The sequence below is a fragment of the Rhinolophus sinicus genome, chromosome 1 (genome assembly GCF_057876585.1).
Source record: "Rhinolophus sinicus isolate RSI-liver-muscle chromosome 1, RSI-T2T, whole genome shotgun sequence".
NCBI classification, from domain to species: domain Eukaryota; kingdom Metazoa; phylum Chordata; class Mammalia; order Chiroptera; family Rhinolophidae; genus Rhinolophus; species Rhinolophus sinicus.
In genome coordinates, this window is record NC_142501.1 from 70,826,764 (window position 1) to 70,852,890 (window position 26,127).

Here is a 26,127-nt window from a genome sequence, read left to right on the forward strand (position 1 = left end):
ATTAATAAGTGCTTTTTATGAAATGATTAAGTTTTTTAAACAAAACTGATTCAGAAAAGCTATTCTTATAATTAATTTTAAAAGTTTTGAAGTGGATGACTTTGGCTATAAGGATAATATTGTCAGAGAACTGGCAAAGAGGTCAAGTGAGCGTGCACTCATGCAATTTATATCACATCATGCTCACAGAATTAAAAAAAATCTTTATTAAATAACTGTAAGGAATCATATGCTTCCATTTGCAGCAGATGACAGTGCTGGTTTCCAAATGGGAACTTCTCCAGATTGGAATAACTTCTCTTGAATAGTTTAATTACTAATCATGTACCACAGTCTATTAATTACTTGAACTGCTCCCAAATTGTATCACCAGTCATTATTTTAAACTTTAATATGATTGAAGATTTACCTGTGGGGACCTATTAAGGGAATGAAAAAATTTAATCATATAGCTCGATGATTCTTAAGTCATTAGTTAGCATACCCAGTGAATCGGTTATTAATGTGTTCAACCAGAAACAGTAGAACATGGATGGAAGTTTATTTGAATCATCAAAAAGAAATCAAGAGACATACAATCCACTAGTCATACTGTGTGGTTCAATGGTGTAAGTGGGGACCAATAATCTTTTTATATCTTTATTCCACTAACATTAATGTGCTAGCTTTTATTCCCATTTTTAATGCTTCATGGTCTTCAGATGGCTCTCATTACTGTAAATCATACATTGGTATTACAGGTAGCAAGATAATAGGAAAATAAATAAATAAAATAAATATTGAATCCAGACTGGGAAGAAAATGTTCTAGATATCCTCATCTGACATTACGTTGGCCAGAAATGTGTCACACGATTGCCTTAATTAGGCAATCTGAGAAAGATGATGCTATTTGGGCTTAGAACATTTCTGCACCGGACAAATTTGGGGTTTTGTTATTAAGAAGGAGTGGGAATTAATACTAGACGAGCATTCCAATAATATGAAATAAATTAAGTATCTTCTCTGGGTCATAGTACATTTGCAGTATAGAAAATGCATCTCATTAAAAAGGACATTGATTTACATAAAGTAGAGTATAATCATAGCTAATATTAATGGATAGCCTACTATTTCAAAACGGATGTCAGTACTTTATGTTAAATAATCATTTAAAAAGAAAACATTTTATGGTCAGAAACATGGCAGCGTGAGAGGTACTCCTTGATAACTCCCCTTGAAGTTACAACAAATTGAGCAGGAATAATTCAGCAAAAGATTCCCTACACAACACACAGACACATCTGAGAGATATGCACATTGAAACTTCTGAAGTTGGGTGAATAGGGGCAAACAGGGGAGGAGGAAAGGGAGAAGTGCAGAAACTGGGGCTGCAGATGTAGCCTGGAGCTCACTGTGGTCCCAGGAGAGCGGAGGATTGAGACTGCAAGTGCATTCTCTGTGGCCCTGAGCACTCCTGCTTGAGTGATTAGTATAAAATATGTCTGAACCCAGTGATTGGGGCAAAGACCAAATGCAGAAGTGCAGCAACTGCAGTCTAACAGCCCTCACTGCCGGGCAGAAAACTAAGCCACAAAGCCTGGACACATTCCCACAACCTCCCAGAGCTCACCTCCCCCACACTCTTTCAGTGTTAGCAGTGGGCCCTCGGAAAAATGGTAGCAGCGTTGAATTAAAGAACAGAATATCTACAGCCATGAGCACTGAAGAGATAGAGATATTTCCTGAGTGGCAGACGCACACTGTGGCTAATTGCAGTGACAAGGGAGGAGATATAGAGGTGAGGCAGCTGTTATCTGGCAGTCGTCATTACTTGGAAGAGAAAAAAGTTACAAACACACCAGCCAATTCTCTCAACCCACCCCACCCCCACTTTTAATGACTAACTGTATCAAGGGCACCTAGGGTTGCTGAGGCACACAGCTCTGCATCTGGCTACAGGGGCAATCCTGGAGTTTTAGGGGCTCAGAATCCCATCACCCACCACATCTTGCCACAGGGCTAGTGCCCTGAGACTGAGGTGATCTGGTCAGAAGAGAAGCCCATCTCCCCAGGAAATCTCCCACTGCACAAGAAGAGAAGCCAGAACAGTGCAAGAAAAAATAAAATGATCCAGCGCAAGAAAATAATATAATGCTCCAGCACTACTTACTGGAAAACAAAAGAAAGACATTTCAAATCAACCTGCTGCAGAATTCACTCCCATAGATGCCCGGGAAGAGAAATAATCCATTAATTGCCATGAATAACCATGGTAACAAGGCAGCTCAGAAAGAAAAGGAAAAAACTCCAGAAAATAAACTTAAAGACATGGAAGTTATATGATGTAAATGACAGAGAATTCAAGGTTGCAGTTCTGAAAAAAGTCAATGACATGCAAAAACAAAACAAAAAAAAACAAAAACTGAGATAGGCAGTTTAATGAACTCAGAAGTAAAATCAATGAACAAAATTAGTATTTTACCAAACAGATTGAAATTAAAAAAAAAAAAAATTCTGGAGCTGAATAACTCAATAAAAGAAATGAAGAATGAAATAGCTAGCTTAGGAAATAGAACTGACCAGATAGAGGAAAGAATTAGAGATATCAAAGATAGAAATCTAGAAATGACACAGATGGGAGAAGAGAGAGACTTGAGATTTAAAAGAAATGAAAGAACTCTACAAGAACTTTCTGACTCCATCAGAAAGAGCAACATAAGAATGATGGGTATACCAGGAGGAGAAGAAAGGGAGAATGGAACAAAGAGTCCATTCAAACAAATAGTTCATGAGAATTTCCCAAACCTATGGAAAGAACTGGATCCTGAAATCCAAGAAGCAAATAGAACACCTAATTACCTCAATCCTAATAGGCCTTCTCCAAGGCACATTATATTGAAGCTGTCAAAAATCAATGACAAAGAAAGAATTCTCAAGGCAGCCAGGGAAAAGAATACTTTAACCTACAAACAAAAGCCCATTAGGTTATCATCAGACTTTTCAGCAGAAATTCTACAAACTAGGAGGCAGAGTAGAATCAAATATTCAAACTATTGAAAGAGAGAAATTACCAGCCAAGAATAATGTATCCTGCAAATGTATCCTTTAGGAATGAAGGAGGAGTGAAGACCTTTCCAGATATACAGAAGCTGAGGGAAATTTCCTCTGCAAGGCCTACATTATAGGAAATACTGAAGGAGGCCATTCAACTTGAAACAAAAAGATAAAAGAATATAAAACTATGAGCAAGATTACTAACAGATAGATAGAAGCAGGAAATGGCAACTCCTACACAGGATATGACCCCTACATAGGATAGGGCACTATACACTTAAACATAACATAAAGGGTAAAGGAGATAAAAACATTAAAAACAAAAGAAAGAAAAATTGAAGAAGACAATTTACTACTGCAACTCAGAAATAAACTCACAGCACAACTAAGGATAATTTGCGACAACAAAGGAGGCGGAGGTAAAGGTTTCAATTTGCAAAAGGGAATGGAAATAAGATGCATGATGAAGAAAAAGGACTACTGTATGCAGGAAACTTTCTTTTACAGAAATTCTCTCTCTCTCTCTCTCTCTCTCTCTCTCTCTCTCTCTCTCTCTCTCTCTCTCTCTCTCTCTCTCTCTCTCCAGAACCAAAACACATAAAAATAGAGGAAACAGAGGGAAATAATCATAGACTATTAACAAACTCAAAGAACAGACAGAAACATAAAGGCAAAGAAACAATGGAGACACTGAGTTCCAGAAAACAAAAGACAAAATGGCTATAGGAAATCCTTATATATCAAAAAGCCCCCTAAATGTAATGGACTGAACTCACCAATAAAAATGGCACAAATTTGCAGATTGGATAAAAAAACAAAACCCAACCATATGCTGCCTCCAGGAGACACAACTCAGCTCTAAGGACAAATACAGACTCAGAGTGAAAGGGGTGAAAATGATACTCAAAGCAAATGGCATCCAGAAAAAAGAGTGTAGTTATACTTATGTCTGACAAAACAGACTTCAGGATAAAAAAGGTAACAAGAGACAAAGATGGACATTCCATAATGATAAAGGAGGCAATACAAAAAGAAAACTTAACACTTATCAATATATATGCTCCGTCAGGAATAACCAACATTTACAAAACAACTACTAACAGAACTAAAGGAGAAACTAACAAAAACACAATTATGGTAGGGAACATGAATATGTCATTGACAGCTATGGATAGATCATCCAAAGAGAAAATCAATAAGAAAATATCAGCGTAAAATGACACATTAGACCAAATGGACACAACTGACATTTACAGAGCACTTCATCCTAGAACATCAGAGTATAGATTATTTTCTAATGCATGTGGAAGAGTCTCAAGGATAGATCACATGCTGGGACACAAAACTGGACTTAGCAAATTTAAAAACATTGAAATCATACCAAGCATATGCTCTGACCACAATACTTCGAAATTGCAGATCAACTGCAAAAAGAAAGTGGGAAAAACCACAAATACGTCGAGACTAAACAACATGCTATTAAAGAATGACTGTGTCAAAGAAGAAATAAAAGGAGAGATCAAAAGATACATAGAAACAAATGAGAATGAAAATGAATCATATCAAAATTATTGGAATATGACCAAAGCAGTATTAAGAGGGAAAGTTATGTCAATACAGGCTTACCTCAAAAAATAAGAAAAATCCCAAATAAACAACCTAACATTATATCTTAAAGAAGTATAAAAAGAACAAATGAAATCCAAAGTCAGCAGAAGGAATAATAAAAATTAGAACAGAATTAAGTGAAATAGAGAACAAAAAGACAACAGAAAAAATAAATGCAACACAGAGCTGGTTCTTTAAAAATTAATAAAATTGACCAACATTTAACTAGACTTACTAAGAAAAACATAGAAAAGATGCAAAGGAACAAAATCAGAAATGAAAGAGAAGAAGTTACTATGGACACCATAGAAATATAAAGGATCATACGAGAATACTATGAAGGACTATGTGTCACAAAATTCAATAACCTAGAAGAAATGCACAAGTTCTTAGAAATACATAAACTTCCTAGACTGAATCACAAAGAACTGTAAAATCTAAATAGACCCAATCAACAGTAAGGAAATTGAAACAATCATCCAAAACCTCCCCCAAAGTAAAAGTCCAGGAACAGATGGCTTCACCAGTGAATTCTAAAAAACATTCAAATTCTTCACCAGGGAATTCTAACAAACATTCAAACTCTTCCAAAAAATTGAAGACGAGGCAATACTTCCTCATTTTATGAGGTCAACATTACCCTATACCCAAATCTGGCAAAGATAGCACACACACAGAAAAAGAAAACTAGAGACCAATATCTCTGATGAATACAGATGCAAGAATCTTAAACAAAATACTAGCAAATCGAACACAACAACACACTAAAAATATTATACATCAGAGTCAACTGGGGTTCATTCCAGAGGCACAAGGATGTTTCAACATACACAAATTGATCAATGTGATATGCCACATAAACAAAATAAAAGATAAAAATCATGAATATATCAATAGATGCAGAAAAAGCATTTGACAAGATATAACATCCATCTATGGTTAAAATGGGTATAGAAGGAAAGTACTTCAACATAATAAAGACCATATCATATGTGACAAACTCCAGCTAATATCATACCTAATGGTGAAAACCGGAAAACTTTTCCTCTAAGGTCAGGAACAAGACAGGGTTGTCCCCTATTACCATTGCCATTTAACATAGTATTAGAAGTTCTAGCCAGAGTGATCAGGCAAGAAAAAGAAATAAAAATCACCCACGTTGGGAATGTCACTTTTTGCAGATGATATGATACTTTCTATAGAAAAACCTAAACACATAAAGACTCCACTGCAAAATTAATAGAAACAATAAACAAATACAGTAAAGTTGAAGGATAAAAAAAATCAATGTACAAAAATCTATAGCATTCCTATATACTAACAATGAAATTTCACAAAAGGAGAAGAACAATTCCTTTTGCAATTGCAACAAAAAGAATAATACACCTAGGAAAAAACTTAACAAAGGATATGAAGGACCTATACACTGAAAAGTGTAAGACATTAAAAGAAATTGAAGAATAAAGAAAGAAATGGAAGGATAATCTGTGTTCATGGACTGGAAGACTCAACACAGTTAAAACGACCATATTACCCAAAGCAATATACAGACTTGTGCAATCCCCATGAAAATCCCAATAGCATTTTTTCTTTTTAAGAAATCGAACAAAATGTCATGAGATTTGTATGGAATCACAAAAGACCCCAAATAGCCAAAGAAACCCTAAGGGAAAAGAATAAGGCCGGAGGTGTCACACTCCCAGACTTCAATTTATGCTACAAAGTGACAATAATCAAAACAGCATGGTATTGGCAGAGAAACAGACACACTGACCAATGGAATGGAATCGAGAACTTAGAAATAAACCCACATACATATGGACAGATAATTTTTGACAAAGGAGCCAAAAACATACAATGGAGAAAAGAAAGCCCCTTTAATAAGTGCTGGGAAAACTGGAAAGTCACATTCAAAAGAATGAAACTAGATGGCTGTCTGTCACCATATACCAAAATTAACTCAAAGTGGATCAAAGACCTAAACATAAGACCTGAAATAATAAATTGCATACAAGAAAGCATAAACTTGGGTTCAGAGAGAATTTTGAAAAGCTTCTGCACAGCAAAAGAACCTTCAACAAGACGAAGAGGCAACCAACTGAATGGAAGGAGATACTTGCAAACAATGCCTCTCATAAGGGGCTAATAATCAAAATATATAAAGAACTCATACCACTGAACAACAACAACAACAAATATAATGAAAAATTTGGCAGAGGACCTGTATAGACATTTCTCACAAGAAGATATACATACAGCCAACAGATATGTGTAAAAATGCTCAACTTCACTAGCTATTAAGGAAATGCAAATCAAAACCACAATGAGGTACCACCTCACACCTATCAGGATGGCTATTATCAACAAGACAAGTAATAACAAGTATTAGAGAAGCTGTGGAGGAAAAGGAAACTTCAACCTTCATACACTGCTGTTGGGAATGTAAACTGGTACAGCCACTATGGAAAACAGTATGGAGGTTCCTCAAAAATTAAGAATAGAATTACCATACAACCCAACAATTCCTTTCCAGGTATCTATCCAAAACCTCCGAAAACATTTATCCACAAAGATATATGTATCCCTATGTTCATTGTAGCATTATTCATGGTGGCCAAGACATGGAACCAACCAAAGTATCCTTCGATAAATGATTGGATAAAGAAAATGTGGTGCATATATACAATGGATTATTACCAGGCCATAAGAAAAGATGAAATAGTGTCATTTGCAACAACATGGATTGATCTGGAGATTATCATGTTAAGCAAAATAAGTCAGAAAAAGTTGAGGACCATACGACATCACTGATATGTGGGATGCAAAATTGAAAGCAATAAATGAACAAGACAAACAAACAAAGAAACAAAAACTCATAGATACAGACAACAGTTTAGTGGTTACCAGAGGGTAAGAGGGGAGGAGGATGGTAGAAGAGGGAAAAGGGGCTCAAGTGTAGGGTGATGGAAGAAGAACTGACTCTGGGAGCCGAATACACAATGCAATACACAGATGGTGTAGTATAGAATTGCACACTTGAAACCTATATAATTTTACTAACCAATGTCACCCCAATAAATTCAATAAATTTAAAAAAAAATTATGTAATGGGAATTGTTACACCAAGTGTACAAATGAGGACCTGAGACATAAACAATTTGCTCATATCACTCAGTTATTAAGTAGTGAATCAGAGGAGTAAAAGTAGGTATTAAAATCCGTAGCCTTAATATCCTCATTTATACAATGGAAAAAAATAATAGTACCTACTCATAGTGGTGGGGAAAGGAGCAAATAAGATCATAGATGAAAATACTTTAAAAGAGTAAGTTCCCAGTAAACTTTAGCTATTCCTATCCAGTTGCTTTGTCAAATGTTTTAAATATTCTAAAAAAAGTTAATGTGGTTAGATTAACTTTTCCATGTATGTTCAGTTCTATACTTGATCATTTAAAAACATTTTGGCTTTCCATAAATAGATATAAAATTGATTCATTAAAACTTTAAAATAGCTCAGGATACATACACAAAGAAGAATGAGTAGAGAAATTAATTTTCCTACCAATAATTTTTAAAAATATATTGAAAAACACCAAGCTATCCACTTCATAGCACTTTTATAAAAGCATAAAAATTGTTTTGCTTAATCTCACAATAACTAACAAAATAAACAGGTCAGTTGTTCCCATTCCCATTTTTTAGAAATGATAAAATTAAAGCTGCATGATTAAATAGTTGCCTAATTCAAAAGACTTAGTAACTGGCAGAGAAGGACCAGAACCCAGTCTGCTGTACTAAATTCTAAAGCCAGTGTTTTAAATATAACTTAAAATGTAATGACATCTTACCTTCATTATTTCTGTTGATTCAGAAATTAGATAAGAAGATGAGCATTCATTCAAATGTATGAAAATGGGAATTTTTTTTCAGTTGAATAATTTTTTAATATTTTAATTATTCATATGAATACAGAATAGTTTTTGTATAAAAGAATACTGTCTTGACTTTTAGCTTTTATGTGTTGAAAATAGACAGACTTAAACACAAGTCAACAAAAAGTTAGTGAAAAAATTCAAACTCTTAGTTTAAATATTGCTTCTATTAAGTTTCTGAATAGCCTCAGGAAAATGGTCTAACATATTTGTATCTGTTTCCTCATTTGTAAAATGGGAAGTAAAATATTTATTTCCCTACCCCACATGGGTGTCATATGAGCTAATTAGTCAAATGTATTAGCAGGTATAGGCCTGTTCTGACTAGTTACTTCTACTAGTAATAGACAATAGATAATTAACTGGCCAAGCTTGCTAAAAAGTAGTATTGACTGAAAAACATTGCAGGTTTATTGTAAGATACCTTATTAAATTTAAAACTAATTTGCCAAAAGAAATAAGTACTCACTTGGGTTTGTTCCTAAGAAAGAATTGCCTCTGTGGTTCTAACGAGTTACAGAAAGATCAGAACCAAAAATTTATTAGAATTTTTCTATTCCAAACACTTGTAAGAAATCATGGAATACAGAGTCCTGGCACTGTGGTGGACCTTAAATTTCCTGATTTCTACCATCTTTTTATGTTTGAGTCCTCTCTTTAATTTACCTGACAAGTCCATCTTTTCTTTATATATTTACAGTGAACCCATTACATTTAAACATACATATTTAAATTACTATGAAGTAAAATATACATCAGCAGCGTACACAGATTATAAATGTATAGCTCATAAACTACAGCTCAGTAAACCATCAGAAAGTGAGTACATATGTAACATCAACCCAAGTAAAACAAAACAAACAAACAAAAAAACAGTTTTAGTATCACCTAAGTCCCTCTCAAGCCCCTTTTCAATCCACATCATCTATATATTCCTTAGTGTAAGGTTGCCAGACAATTTATAAAAGGCAGTATTGGCATATACTTGTACTAAACAAATTTCTATTATTTATCAACCTAATATTCAACTGGTTATCCTGGATTTTATCTTCTAAATTTGACAACTGTTTAAAGGTAATATCTTCTTAATTCTAACAACATCAATTAGGCTTTAAAAAACATTATGTAAAATGAAATCAATATATTATGAATACTTTTCTCTGTGATTTCTTTTATTCTACTTCATGTTCATGAGCTTCATTCATTGTTCTCTTTAATTGCTATGAAGTATAATAAGTCCTTATTTAACATTGTTGATAGATTATTAGAAACTGACTAAGTGAAACAATGTATAACGAAACCAATTTTATTATAGGCTGAATGACATAAACAAGAGTTAAGTCCCAACTGCATATTTGGTCACAAAAACGTCACCAAACTTCTAAATAAAGGCACAAAATACCTCTAATCTGAAACATTGAAATAAATGTGAGCTATGCCTAGGCTAAAGAAAAATTAATCACATTGTGTATTCACCACCCAGAGCCAGTTCTCATTCCATCACCATATATTTGACCTGGAATATATAGATGATGCATTACCGGATTGTACACTTGAAACCTACGTAATTTTACTAACTATTGTCACCCCAATAAATTTTAATAAAAAATATATATAGGCAAAAAAAGAAAGATTAATCAAAACAAGTAGGATAATTATTTTCCAATCCACTTAATTGCAGCTCAGGGTCCCAGGTGGCTGGAGCCTATCCCAGCAGCTCAGGGCACAAGATGGGATCCAACCCTGGACAGGACACCTTTCCACTGGAGGGTCCACTCACGCCCACACTCAGATTGGGACCATTTAGACACACCAATTTACCTTACCTACACATCTTTGGGATGTGCAAGGAAACCGGAGTACTTGAAGGAAACCCAAACAGACATGGGGAGAATATGCAATTCTACACATATAGTGGCCCTGGACAGAAAATGATTTCTTTTTTCTATTCCACTGTATTACAAAACAACATTGAACAATGAGACATTATTTGATGACCTGACGTATTTTAATTTGACTGAATATACTATAGTTACAGTTTTCATAATAATCTTGATGGATATTTGAGTAGTATCAAGTTTGGGCAATCATAATGCTGAAATTCATATTCTTGTACTTATCTCACTGCTCATACAAATTTTCTGAAACTATCGTTGTCTAATTGCCAAAGCTCAAATCTCCCAAATTATCTCACAAATGGCCTTTTATCGTTGGTTGGTATAAATCAGATTCCAAAAAACATCCAACATTGAATTTTGTGGGTATTTTCCTTGTCTCTTTTTTCCCATTTCTTTTTTGTGATGAAATACATATAACATAAAATTTACCATCTTAACCATTTTTAAGAGTACAACCCAGTGATATTAAACACATTCATAATATTGTGCTACCATCACTACCATCACATGGATACAATTTTATTGACTATATATTTTGAAGTGAAATTGCTGGGTCATTGAAGAGGCATATATTCAATTTTAGTAAAAATTTTCAAAGAGTTATCCAGATTGCCTGTGACAATTTATATTCCTACCAGCAGAGTATGAGAAGAATTATTCCTTCACATCCTTGTCAGTCGTTTTAATGTTAACAATATGGCAGAAGTGTAGTAGTTTGCATCAGGGCTTCAATTTGCATTTCTCTGATACTAATGAAATTGAGGACATGCTCATATGGTTTGAGGCTATTTTTATGTCCCTTTTGTTTGGTGCCTTTTCTAATTCCTTGCCTGCATTTTTAATTAATATGTCTTTCTTACACAGGAGTTGTTTATATTTTCTTGTAGTTCACTCTTGGTGAACACAATTATTTAATTATAATGTAATTTAATTTATCAATCTTTTTTATTGTTAGTTCTTTTTGTTGGGTGTTTAAATACCTTTCTAGGTAAAATTTAGATTTAACTCTCCAATTTCCATAAAAAAATTTTTCTTTGACATTTTTTCATGAATGCAGTGAATATATAAATCAATTTTGAATAAACTGACATCTTTACAAGCCTTCCAGTCAATAATATGGAAATGCCTTCATTTATTTAGGTCTTGTGGTAGGCAGAATAATGACCTTCCAAAGATAGCTATGCTCTAATCCCCATAAAAAAAATGTAATAGCTTCCATTGTTAAAAAAAAAAAAAAAAAAGGACTTTGTAGATATAATTAAGTTAAGGATCTTGAGGTTTGGAAGTTATACTAGCTAATGAAGATGAGCCTAGTGTAATCTCAAGAGTACTTATAGAAGGTGGCAGGAAGCTCAGAGTCAGAGAGAAGATGCCATATTGCTGGCTTTAAAGATAAGGACTCGGGCCACAAATCAAGAATGGAGAAACAGAAACTTATAGACACAGACAATGGTTTGGTGGTTGCCAGAGGGTAAGGGGGGTAGGGGGTGGGGGGTGGGAGATGAGGGTAAGGGGGATCGAATATATGGTGATGGAAGGAGAACTGACTCTGGGTGATGAACACACAATGGGATTTATAGATGATGTAATACAGAATTGTACCCCTGAAATCTATGTAATTTTACTAACAATTGTCACCTCAATAAATTTAATAATAATAAAAAAGAAAACTAAAATGAAAAAAACTAAAAAAAAAAAAAAAAAAAAGAATGGAGATAGCATTTAGAAGCTAGAAGTGGCAAGGGAATAGATTCTCCCCTAGAAGGAACACAGCCATGAATTTATGATTTCTGACTTCTAGAACCATACGATAATAAATTTATGGTTTTTAAGACACAAAGTCCATGATAATTGTAAAAGCAGCAGTAGGACACCGGTACTGATATTGATACCCAAACTGTTGAAGTGGCTTTGGAATTTGGGAAATAGACAAAAGAAGGAAGGATTTTGAGGAACATGATAGAAAAGTCTAGATTTCTTTCAATAGACTGTTACTAGAAATATAGTTAAAAGACACTGGTAGTGAGTATGCAGAAGGAAATGAGGAACATAAAAAATAGAGAAAGACCCCAAAGAGGCAAGCAGGAGAGTCAATGCTAGAGTGATGCAATGTGAGAAAGAATTGAAGTGCCTTTGCTAGTTTTGAAGACGCAGAAAGGTGCCATGAGAGAAGAAATACTTGCGGCCTCTAGAGTTTGGAAAAGGCAAGGTAAAAGATTCCCTTAGAGCCCCCAGAAGGAATGCAGCCCTGCAGACACCTCAATTTTAGCCCAGTGGATCCCATTATGGACTTCTGATAGAACTCTAATTTGTTACAGCAGTGATATAAAATCAATACACATCTTTTTAAAATTTCTATAAATAATATTTTGTAGATTTCAATATAAAGGTCTCACAATTTTTCCAGTATATTTTTAATGCTATTATAAATAAAAATTTAGGCTTATTTCTTTTTTGTTGACAGTTTATTAGAATGAATCTCTCTACACTGACATTTTTTCAGTAAACTTGTTAAACCACAAAATAATCTTAGGATAAAAACAAAAAACAAAAAAGAAACCCTAAGAATGACAAAATTATTTCTTCCTTTCCAGTGCTAGGGCTCTTTTTTTTCTTCACTTACTGTACAGACTAGGACTGGGGTACAATGTTGAAGACAAGTGGTAATCATTGTCTTGATCCTGATTTTAAAGGAAAACAACATTTTGCAATAAAGTATGATGCTTAAAGTAGGTTTTGCATAGAATTCCCTTTAGCATCATAAGCAAGTTATTCTTATGCAAATAACCTACGCAAATATGGTTATTTGCATAGAAAGTTCTACGGAATCCACGTAAAACATGCTAGAGCTAATATTTAAAATTAACCAGTTTGAGGGATAGCTGCTCAATATACAAAAGTCAATTATATACACACCTAACTCTCAGATCTTAGTTTCAAATTCCAGCCCTTAATTAAAAAAAAAAAAAAAAAATCAAATCTTAAAAGTAATGGCAGGAAATATACATGATGAGTCTAGAGCATCTTATAAGGCCAAAAAGTAAGGAAATACTCCAAAATAAAACACAAACGAAGTGATAGTAATATGGCAGAAGGACATAGCAGCCAAATGAAAAAGCTGGGGTTATTTGAGCAAATAAATATATAAATAAAGTAGTATTGCATTATAAACCAAAGTGCAAAATAAATATAAAAGAGTCCAGACTGGTATAAATAAATAATTGCATACATAAATTTTGGGGAGAAAAACAAATTTCCCATGCAGAAGAATTCCAAACAATTTATGTAGATATTTTATTCTCAAGGAGGTGAAGCATGACTCTACTCCTTAAATGCGGGCTGCAGAGAGTGACTTCCTTCCAAAGAGTACAGTATGGAAAGGAGGAGAAAAAAGGAGTAAATTTACAGTGGAAAAGGTAGATAAACCCTATTTCAGTGGATGATCAAGGTGATATCTGTCAAAGATAAAGAAAGCTAGATGAAGTTAAATTGGTTAAGACAGATTTTGGTCAGTAATAGTCTATTGCAATAGGGAAGAGAGTTCAGCATAAACTGAACTCAAGTTTAATTGGTGCAGAGGTGACTGGCCTTTCTAAAGGGAGAATGGGGATCAAGAAGGGCTCAGTAGAATCAGGGTACTGAAAAATTACAAAGTATTAGTCAGGATAAATGCTGATTAGGCTGGCTGTGTCCATTAGTTGGCGATTATCAAAGTTAATCGCCCACAGAGACTGAAAGACAAAGGTCCTAGCCTTCTGCATGATAACACTTTAAAGTAGTGGCTTTCAGGACCTTAAGAAAGATAACCTTGAGTTGTAAGAGACACATATACCTTTCAAAGAAACAGAAGGATTCGCAGTTGTAAACCCTTCTTAGTAAGTGCTCTGAGAAAGGGTGGTCATGGGGTCTATTGTCAGCTGTTTCCTAGAACAAACAGTGAATTCTTTTGACAGCCTTAGCTGTCTCAGGGACGCACTTTAAGAAAGGCTAAGGTCATGCTAGGGATGTAGCCTTAACCTGTTTGAAACTGTTAGGGCTTGTTTAAGTTTTTAGCATGGGGGTAAAAGAGTTGTTGAAATCATTTGTGTTGAGAGTGTGTAGTTTTTATAGACCAAGGTAACGGCCTAGTCCAGAAGAGAGCTTGGAGAAGCCTGGCTGACGTTTGGTCAAGGAGAGGATATCTGTCATATGAACAGTGATAACTCATGTTGATGGTAATGTATGTATGATATGATACGATACAATAATAATGACACTTTACCACAGTGGACTTCTTCTCCAAAATCCATAACCCCTATCTAATCATAAGAAAGACATGAGAAAACTCCTAATAGAGGAACATTTTACAAAATACCTGACCAGTAATATTCCTCGAAACTGTCAAGGTGATCAAAAACAAGGAAAATCAGATGAAAGAGACTGACATCAGAATCATGGTGGCATAAGACATACCTTCAAATTACCCCCACCTCCCAACAATAAAAATTCAACATTTATCACAAAACAACTCCTCCGTGGGCGTTCTGGGATCCAACACCACATGCCCAAGGCCCAGAAGGAGTCTCACCCACCTGTGCATCAAGTAAAAGAATGCTGTGGATCCTGTAGTTGCCTATGAACTGGTTCCAGACCTAATTAACCATTGTGTGGGAGTACCTAGAGAACACTGACTTGGGAAGTTACCCACAGGCAACAGAGCCTTTGTTCAGGTTTCCAGGGAGAAGTTTCAGCACTTCATTGGAGAAAAAAATAATAATAATCACGAGTTTTCATGCACTGACGTAGGTAAAAGGAACAGCTTGACCGTGCCTACACCACCCCTCTCTAAGTCAGCATGGGTTAAGGCGAAATGAGTCCCTTTTAGCCCATGATTTCAACTGTGGAGAAAAGGGAAAGTGGATGAGTGCCCAGGTTCCCCAGCTGTATGAATTGGTGTCAAAAAGACTCACTTCTCTCCTGCAGCATCTAGAGTACTAAATTGGAATCTCCGTGACTGAGTTGAGGGAGATCAGGAGAGCAGCCAGAAAAATGCTCAGAGGGAATGAAAGGGACATATTCCTTGATGACTGCATTGCAGACTCTATCAGGAATGCTGCCCATGAGCTGCTGGGAAGGAGCCATAGAAAAAGACATGGATCCTCCCAATTGGCCTGTGGGAACCCCTAGTGCCCCACATGACTCACTCACATACACCCCCACTCCATGGCTGGCTCCCTATGCATGCTCCCAAGGTCAGTAGCAAGAGCAAGCTTTGGCAGATAACTGGGAAGTACAAGCAGAGTATAGGCTAGGGTCTATGGACAAGGAAGAAACCACAAACTTGAGCTGCAGTACCACCTTTGGGAAAACAAAAGGGAGGATATGAGCAGCTGGCCTGGTGCAGTGGCGGATGGAAAGAAGACATACAAGCTCAACAGTTCTTACACAAAAGGTAGTAAGAAGCATGGAGCAGATATATTCATGCAATGTCTGAGAAAGTCTCAGATTCTCTAGCAGGACTGACCAAAGTTATTTCTTTCCTAAAAGCAGCTAGTAAAGATTGGAGAAGGTAACCACAACTTTAAATGTGAAGGTAGCAATGAAAAATTCCAAGAAACATGAAAAAATTCAGGAAAACATGACATCACCAAAAGATCATAATAATCTTCTACGCTGTTCCCAAAAATAAGACCTAGCCAGACGATCAGCTCTAATGCATCTTTTGGAGCAAAAAATTAATATAAGACCCAGTATTATATTATATTATATTATATTATATTATATTATATTATATTACATTACATTACATTATATTATATGTTATATAAGACCTGGTCTTATAGTAAAATAAGACGGGGTCTTATGCTAATTTTTGCTCCAAAAGACGCATTATAGCTGATTTTCTGATTAGGTCTTATTTTCGGGGAAACATGGTAGCAACAGAACCCTAAGACCTGCATATATAATTTATCTGATAAAGAATTTAAAATATCTGTTTTAAGGAAACTCAATGAACTATAAGAAAACACAGAAAGAAAATTCAGCAAAATCAGGAAAACAATACATAAACAAAACGAGAGATGGATATCATAATTAAAAAAAAAAAGAACCATAAAACAATTTTGGAGATTAATATTTCAATGAAAGAAATAAAATAATGTAATAGAGAACAGCAAGAATAGAGTAGACCAAACAGAAGACAGGATATTGAGTTAGAACATAGGTACTGTGAAATTACCCAGTTAAAGGAGAACAAAGAAAAAATAATGAAAAAAAGTGAAGTCTATGTTATTGATCAAAAGGACACCATCAAAAGATACAATATATTACTGAAAAGATCCAATGAAATACTGAAGTTTCAGAAAGAGAATTGAGGGAGAAAGGGGGAAGAAAGCATATTTAAAGAAGTAATGGTTGAGAACTATTTAAACTGGGGAGAGATTTGGACATTCAAGTTCATGGAGCTAATAAGTCATGAAGCTAATAAGCCTATTATTTCAATCTGAAATGATCTTGTCCAAGATGCATTATAATAAACTGTCAAAAGAAAAGACAAAGAATCCTAAAAGCAGCAAGAGAAAAGAGAATTGTAAACTAAAAAGGAATCCCCATTAGGCTAACAGCAGGTTTCTCAGTCAAAACCTCACAGGCCAGGAGCCAGTGTATTATATAGTCAAAGTGATGAAAGAAAAACTGCCAACCAAGAATACGCTGTTGGGCAAAGCTATCCTTCAAAAATAAGGAGAAATAAAGATTTTTCCCAGACAAACAAAAGCTAAGAGAGTTCATCACCACTAGACTTGCCTTACAAGAAATGTTGAAAGGAGTTCTTTAAGCTAAAATGAAAGGACACTAATTAGTAACATGGAAACATATAAAAATATACAACAAATGGGTAAAGGTTAATATATAGTTAAATTCAGAATTCTCTAATACAGTAATATGGGGTTGTTTTAACACTTAGCTATAGTGCAAAGGCGAAAGTACAAGAGTATTAAAAATACTTAGAGCTACCAAACTTATTTTAATGAATGCACAATAACAATGGAGTATAGTTTGACATTTAAAACCTAAAATTGGGGAGAATAAAAGGGCAGTGTCTTTGTATGCAATTGAAGTTTAGTTACTATGAGCATAAAACAGACCCTTAAATCTATAAGATGTTTTATGTAAACATCATGGTACCCACAAAACAAGAATGTAGAATAGATTCACAAATGATAAAGAGAAGGGAAGTAGAAATGCCACAATAGAAAATCACCAATTGACAAAGGAAGGCAACAAAAGAAGAAAGGAAAAATGGAACTATAAGCCAGAAATCAACTAATAAGGCATTAGTAGTCCTTAATTATCGGCAATTACTCTAAACTTAAATGGATTAAATATTCCAATGGGAAGGCACAGATTGACTGGATTGATTAGAAAAGAAAGGAAAATAAATGACTCAGCTATAAGCTGCCCACAAAAGGCTAACTTCAGGTTTAAGGTCACACCTAGGCTCAAGGATAGGATATAAAAATGATAGGATATAAAAAGATATTCCAGGCCAGTGGATACTAATAAAGAGAAGGGGTATTTGTATTTTTATCAGACATAATACACTTTAAGCCAAAAATGGTTAACAAGAGGAAAAGAAGGTCATTATATAATAATAAAGGGGTCAATTCAGCAAGAACAAATATCAATCTTAAACATATAAGTACCCACCATTAGAGCACATAAATATATTGAGCAAATACTAACAGATTGGAAGGGAGAAATAGATAACACTAAATAGTTTTAGGGCACTTCAATACCTTATTTTCAATAATAGATTATACAGACAAAAAAACAACAAAGACATTGGGCTTTAGTCATACTTTATACAATTGTATCTAACAAAGATATACAGAATACTCCATCCAAGAGCAATAGAATATACACTCTTCTCAAGCATGCACAGAACATTCTCCAAGATAGATTATAACACAAGATAGTCCACAAAAATAAATCTTAAAATTTTTAAGAAGGTTGAAATTATAACAATTATCTTTGCCAACCACAATGTATGAAACTAGAAATTAATAACTAGAGGAAAGCTGGAAAATTTACAAATATGTAGAAGTTAAACAGCACACTCCTGAATAACCAATAAATCAAAGAAAAAATCAAAAGGGAACTCAAAAAATATCTTGAAACAAATAAAAATGGAAACACAACATACCAAAACCTATAGAATACAGCAAAAGCAGCGGTAAGCAAGAAGTTTATAGCATTAGAATGCCTATATCAAGAAAAAAGAAACATTTCAAATAAACAACATAAGTTTACAATGTAAGAAACTAGAAAAAGAGAAACACATTTAGCCCAAAGTTAACAGAAGGAAGGAAATAAAGATCAGATCAGAACAGAAATAAATGAACTCGAGATCAGAAAATCAATAGAAAAGATCAATGAAGCTAAAAACCGTGGTTTTTTTTTAAAGACAAACAAAATTGACAAACCTCTAGCTAGACTAAGAAAAAATGAGAAGACCCAAGTAAATAAAGTCAGAAAAGAAATGAGACATTACAGCTGATGTGACAAAAATACATAGGATCATAAGAAACTACTCTGAACATTTATATGCCAACAAAATACATAGCCTAGAAGAATTGATAAATTGCTAGAAAAACACAACATATCAAAATTAAATCATAAAAAATACAAAATATGAACAGTCCAATAATGAATAAGTACAGTGAATCAGTAATCAAAACCTCCCAACAAAGAAAAGCCCAGAACCAGAGAGTTTAACTGGTGAATTCTATCAAATATTTAAATAATTAATGCCAACTCTTGTCAAATTCTCCCAAAAATTGAAGAGGAGGGAATATTCTCAAAATCATTTTATGAAGTCAATGTTACACTGATATCAACGCCATTTAAGGCACTACATGAAAAGAAAACTATAGCCAAATATCACATATTAATATAATGCCAAAATTCTCAACAAAACTGACAAACCAAATGCAACAGAATTAAAAGAATCATATAGTGTGAACAGATGGGCTGTATCCCTGGGATGCAAAGATGGTTTAACATACACAAATCAATAAATGTGATAAATCACTTTAATAGAATGAATTATAATTGTATGATCACCTCAATAGACACACAAAAAAGCATTTAACAAAATACAACTTTTTTTCATACAACATCTCAACAAATTGGGTATAGGAGGAACATACCTCAACATAACAAAGGCCATATATGACAAACCCATGGCTAACATCATACTCAGTGATGAAAGGTTGAAAGCTTTTCCTCAAAAGTCAGAAACAAGACAAGGGTGTCCATTCCGGACTCTCTTATTCAGCACAGTACTGTAAGTCCTAGCCAGAGCAATCAGGCAAGACAGAAATAAAAGGCATCCAAATTGAGAAGAAGGCTGAAAAATTGCCTCTGCTTGCAACTGATATGATCTTATACATAGAAAATCCTAGACTCCACTAAGAAACTGTTGGAACTAATCAACAAATTCAGCAACGTTGCAGGATACAAAATCAACATACAGAAGTCAGTTGTGCTGCTGTATACTAAAATGAAACATCTGAAAAAGAAAGTTTTCCGACTTCCTTTTCAGCCTTTATATGTTTTACTTATTTCATTCTTATTTCACCAGCCTGGGTTTCTAGAACAAAAATGTTGACTAGAAGATGTGAGAGTGGAATTCTTGGAGTTGGTCCTGATTTTAAAAGAAACGGATACAATGTTAGCAGTGGCTGTTTTTATAGATGCCCTCAATCTTTGGAAGACTGCTGTCCTGCACTGGGGCAAGGCCCTCATGCTTCATTTCTCCTACTGTGCCCTTAACTTTTCTTGTGCCCTCTCCCCATGAACTAGATAAGTCCTGTGGGAAAGTGCTGGTGGGTCACACAGTAAAGCTACACATCTATGTTGTGCAGGACTCAGATCTTCCACAGCACATTGTCGTAAAGCTAACATTCAAAGTTTATTCAAAGTTTGGCAGGTTTCTTCTTGTACCTATATGCGGCATATTCCTTTAATTTCTACCTCCCTGCCAGGGATGAACGTAGCTGTGAGAATCTTCTATCCTAAGAAAGACTTGTCATTTTTTGAAATTTAGTTAATTTAGGTTATTTGTTTCTTTAACTTTCAATGTATTGAAAACAATACCTGATGTTTTACTTTCCCTAGCATATCATCATTAGGATGGAAGCGTCTGTCTCTGGTGACTTTCTACCTCCTCATCACTAGCAGAAGACTGAAAATCTGTTTTTAAATCTTTAGTGACTATTGCAAAGTTTATTATTATCAAGAGAAAAGAGGAGTTCAAAGAAAAATATTTTCTACATCTAAGATATCATATCATATATTATCAAATATTTCATGTAGTTAATAAAAGTTTTAAGCATTTGAAGTAACAAAGTAATAGCACATCAAAGGTACATTTAATCATGATGGCATACATATATTTTTTTATATTTAATCATGATGGCGTACATATATTTTATCATGATGGCATACATATATTTTATAAATAAAATAATTTATAATCATTATAAGGAAGCAATATGTTTTCAAATTGTTATTGGTAAACTTCTATTTGCAAATTATAAATGTACTTAATGCTGTGCATGTAAGGTTCTTTATTCATAATAAATGTTTTGGAGACACTACTGTTATGTTTATCAAGCAAAACAGTTATAATTTGATTAATTTGTTCAAAACTCTCATGTAGAAATCAAAGGGATCTAAAGAGAATTCTTTGCAGCTGCGGGACTATTACTAGCCTAGGTCCACCCATTCTCCTCAACCAGAAAGTATTAGAGTGAAACAACAAAGTCACTCACTGCTGTTTGTTTGTACAAGGCAAAGGGTCTAATATTAATAATAGTTATGCGAAAAATGTACAAAAGAGCACCCATGAAGCCATGCTTAGATTTAAGAATTCAAATAATAATCTCAGATGGGTATTTTGGCAATCCAACTGGAATAAGGGTAGAAGCTCCAAATACTTTTTTCCCCTTAATTTAAATACCGAATCCTCGAGGGGAATAATTTATTAGAGATTCTAAAAATACCTCAATGGAACTCTTTCTGTGGAGATGGTTTTGTAAAGTAGCGCAATTAAGTGGCTGATCACATAAAGAGCTACAATCCTTGATTTACTAAAAGACAAGAGACATGTTAGCTGCTTCCAGCCAGAAGGCTATAGCTTTGTAAGAGTGGTAAAGGGAATAAAGCAATATAACATAAGTAGAATCATTTTTTTAAAAAATATCACTCTGTTGCTTAAAAAAATTCTGCCTACTCTCTCATTATTTCTCTCTTGGTAATTGCTCCACATACACACCCTAAAATCTGGAATACAACACATATTTCACAAACGTTGAGAAAATGAGTAAGTAAACTATTCACATTTTATACTTCAGTGATAATAATAATTATTTTTTTAGCTTAAATTCTATTGACATTTCCCTCAAATTATGCAGACGTATGCTATATTTCTGAAGGGAAAGGAAATGATTTTAGGTAAGTCTGGAATTATTGAGTTTTCTTAAAGATGAAGCATAACCTCAATTGTAATTTCACGAGGGACTATAACATTCATTTCATTTAATTGCGATTTTTATTATTCACTATTATTATTAATTTTTTAAAAAAATATTTCTTAATTTTAGCTAATAAACTAAGTTAATCCTGATTTATGACAGTACCTGAGAGAGAACAATAAAAACAAAAGAACATAACAATAAAATTAAAAAACATATTTCTATAAATTTAAATATTGATAAACTGTTTTTTCCAAGAAGAAATTGTGTCTAAACTTTGTGACCGTGTTGTTAACCAGGTATTGTCATCTTTTTGTTTTAATAAATTCGAAAAAAAGGAAGATAATTGGTGAGCCATTAAAAGAATCTGTTATGAGCCATTAAAATCATAACAAAGATAAAAATTTGATGTTAAGAGAAAAAAAACAAATTTTATCCATTAGCCATGTATTACGAGAAAGTTATTTTAACCCCAGACACTAGGACAGTACCTTTCACATAGTTAACTTTCGTTATATTTATTATATTGGTTAAGTTACTAATATTTGCTAATTATCCTAATTAACTATATTACTAATATCTAATAGGAATATGCTTTTTGTACACATTATTTTACTTCAATAAAATATTTTTAAAAAGAATTGACTTGTAATCACAAGTCATAAGAATACTTGGGATTAGTTATATAGGTACTGCTGGTATCTACCCTTGATAGACCCTTTCCTTGTGCTGTGTAAAATTCTGTTATGTAGTACTGCACTATATAATAGCCTTATTCATTCGAAAGTTTTTTTGAGATCTTCTATGTGCCAGGAGTTCTTTATAGATTTGATTAGGATACACTATATTTTTTCAGGTAGTAATAAGTATAACAAAGAAGGCAAAACAAAGAGACATTTCCTTGGTAAAGGGGGCAAAGAACGAGTCATTTGAAAAGGTACTAATGATCTGGACATGTATGAATAAAGAAACCATGTATTTGAAGATCAGAGGGAAGAATCAATAAGTGAATGAAATTAGACAGTTTCAAGGAACAGGAAAAAAGGCCAGTGTCTGTTGTAATGCAGTGAATAAGATGTAGGCTGGCATGAGATAAAATCAACCACATTATGTCAAAAATCAGACAACAATAACAGTTTTCAGATATTCTAATTGCAATGGAAGATTATTAAATTCTAAATTAGAACCGATCAAAGCATGACTTAAAATTTAAACAGATAACTTAGCTGCTATCTTGGGTATCGGGAATGGAAGGTGGGAGACAAGTTAGAAGGATATTATAGCCATTCAGGTGAGAGCCGATAGTGATTTACACTATATTATAGTAGTGAAATTAGAAAGGAGTAGGTTTTAGAAATATGTTGTGGAGCCAGAACCTATTGGCCTTGATCATAGATTGGGTTAGAGTGTGGGGAAAAGAGAATAACCAAAGAACAGTCATCAAAGATGAATAAGCGCTCTGTAATGCTAACAGTTTGTTCAAAGAACACCAAATGGTTTTGGTTTGAGCAACTGGATAGGTGATGGTTCCATTTACTCAGATGTTGAGGGCTGGGGAATTCAGAAGTGGAATTATTACTTTCATATTGTATTAATCAATAAGCAACATAACTGTCATCACAAGCTTGCTGGGAATCTAGGATTATTCAGTATTTTTAATATACTTTGAATATACTATAAAGACATTTTCATCTGCACGCTAAAGAAACCTGATTAATTTGGACAATTCCAGAGCACATCTTGCCCAGAATCTAATTCAAAAGCAAATTAATGAACAATTTGATACCTCAGTGAGGAAAACCTACTTATGCAGTATACCTACTGTTTTTGAAAGCTTAGAATAATATCTGTTATTCACCACAAATTAAAGCATTTGGGCACCATGAGTCTTTAAATATTACTGTATTAAATGCCTCTCTTTTAGAAAATTACCCATGTTTGTTTTGTTTCTCAAAGAGGAGATCACTAAGAAATACAAAAGAAAACTAAAATAACTTGTTATGTCACTAATTAGTGAAATATAAAGCCACCAATAAAATTTTGAGAAATACAGACTAGTTGTTTTCTAGCATCTACTAGCAGGCTCTGGAATCATACAATACAATATGGCTAGTTTTTTTGTCTAAGGATTATTGACAATATACCATTTAATGCAAAATTATATTCTATATGCAGCAATTCAGAGGGGAAAAAAGAAATGAAGGTACTTGACCCACTGAATTATAAACTTGACTTAACAAACACTTGGGATTGAATTTTTATTATCAAGTGGTAGAACAGTCAAACTTTAGTTTACAAGTTAGCTTCCCAGCATTCTCAGACCTCTGGAAAGACTTACAGAATATATCTTTTTCCAAACAGTTCAATTCTAGAGAGAAGAAACCCCTCTGAGAACTCAACAGAAAAAAAGAATATACACATTCACAAAATAACACAGACCTGAAGATGATATTGGTACAATGTTTCTAGTGTGTCCCACAGAAAGAGGAAGGGAGAGTGTAGAGAAAATGGACTGTACTAAAATGGGGAAGATGTAAATCTAGTGAAAAGCTGACTACTGGTGTCAATTCTACCCTGAACTTAGAAGCTCTTGTGAAATTTGTCAAGAATTATCCACTGGAGAAATTGAAAGTGGAAACTCTTACATAATAGCTGTCATCTTCCAGTGCTCAAGAATTGTCCCAACACTTACTTGCAAATAGAGCACAAGGAAATTTTGAGAAGTATCAGAAACATCCAACTCAGTGCTGAGTGCAGATGAGCCAAGAAGCTGATTGTTTACACTTGAGAGAAACTAGCTGCTTAGTACTTTACAGATACAGTCTCATTGAAAATTCTGTGAGGTCAATGCTATAGTATGTCAATTTATAGAGCAGGAGATGTTAAAGAATTTGATTGTGATTGCTGATTGTCTCAGTAGAGGAAGTATGAGAATCTATCTCTGACTCATCCCAATGACTGAGCTCTTCATCCTTACTTTATCCAGTCAGGTAATGATTGATTTATAAACACACACACACACACACACACACACACACACACACACACGATAATTATGTGAGGTGATGGAAGTGATTCACCATGTTGTACACCTTCAATTTACACAATGCTATGTATCAATTATATCTTTGAAAAGCTGAGAAAAATAAATAAAAATAAGTAAATACAATTTCCCTCCTATTAAATATATTTCTTTCCATCACATATACAATATTGATTAAAGTGCTGTTTATTAGAGTACGTTGTTTCAGCAAATATCAAAGTATCAACAGCAAACTAATCAATTCTTACTTAATGCAGTGAAATATTTATCAATAACAAAAGAAACCAAAAATATATTTGGAACCTAAAGCATGATATTCTTGTATGATAAAATGCCATTAAAATAACATAGATAAAAAGATGCAACCTTCTAGCTATCAGATAAACAATTTCTGATATGATGTACAGCTGATGACTAAAGTTAACAATGCTGTATCGTATATTTGAAAGTTGTTAAAAGAGTAAATCTTAATAGTTCTCACCACAAGGAAAAAGAATTGTAACTATAGGAGGTGAATAATGTTAACCAAACTTATTGTGCTAATCATTTCAATATACGTGTGTGTGTATAAAATCATCATGTTGTACATTTAAAATTAAAGTTACATATCAATTATATCTCAATAAAAATAAAAAAAATAAAATGACATAGGTTTATATTTATAGATATGAAAATTGATTTATGGCATATTAAGTAGAAAAAGCATATCAGAAATAATCGTGTGATGCTTTTTCTTGATAAAAATATACTGACTATTGTAAGAAAAATAATTTTTTCGCAAAATAATTATGAAGAAATTGTTATCTCTCCACTTAGAGAAAAGGAAACTGAAGTTAATCGGCAATCACATGGCACAAATAGGATTGGAACACAAACCAGTGTGCGCCAGAGTCAGTGCCTTTCCCTGTGCTACACTGGTCCAGTAAACATACGTATGAGACAAGAGAGAGAGAGAGAGAGAGAGATTTAGAAGTATATGCAGCAAATTGTGGTGACCTATATTTTGTAGAGGTAACAATAATTTTTCCCCATTTTCTTTGTATTATCTTTATTGTACAATATAATTGATCATATAATAATACATGTCAAACAGAA

At 33.8% G+C, this 26,127-nt stretch overlaps 1 pseudogene; it reads left to right on the forward strand.

Annotated features, from left to right (window-relative positions):
* The first annotated feature begins 1,479 nt into the window (after positions 1-1,479).
* Positions 1,480-26,127, forward strand: part of LOC109456562 (deoxyuridine 5'-triphosphate nucleotidohydrolase pseudogene) — a 117,284-nt pseudogene continuing 92,636 nt past the window's right edge.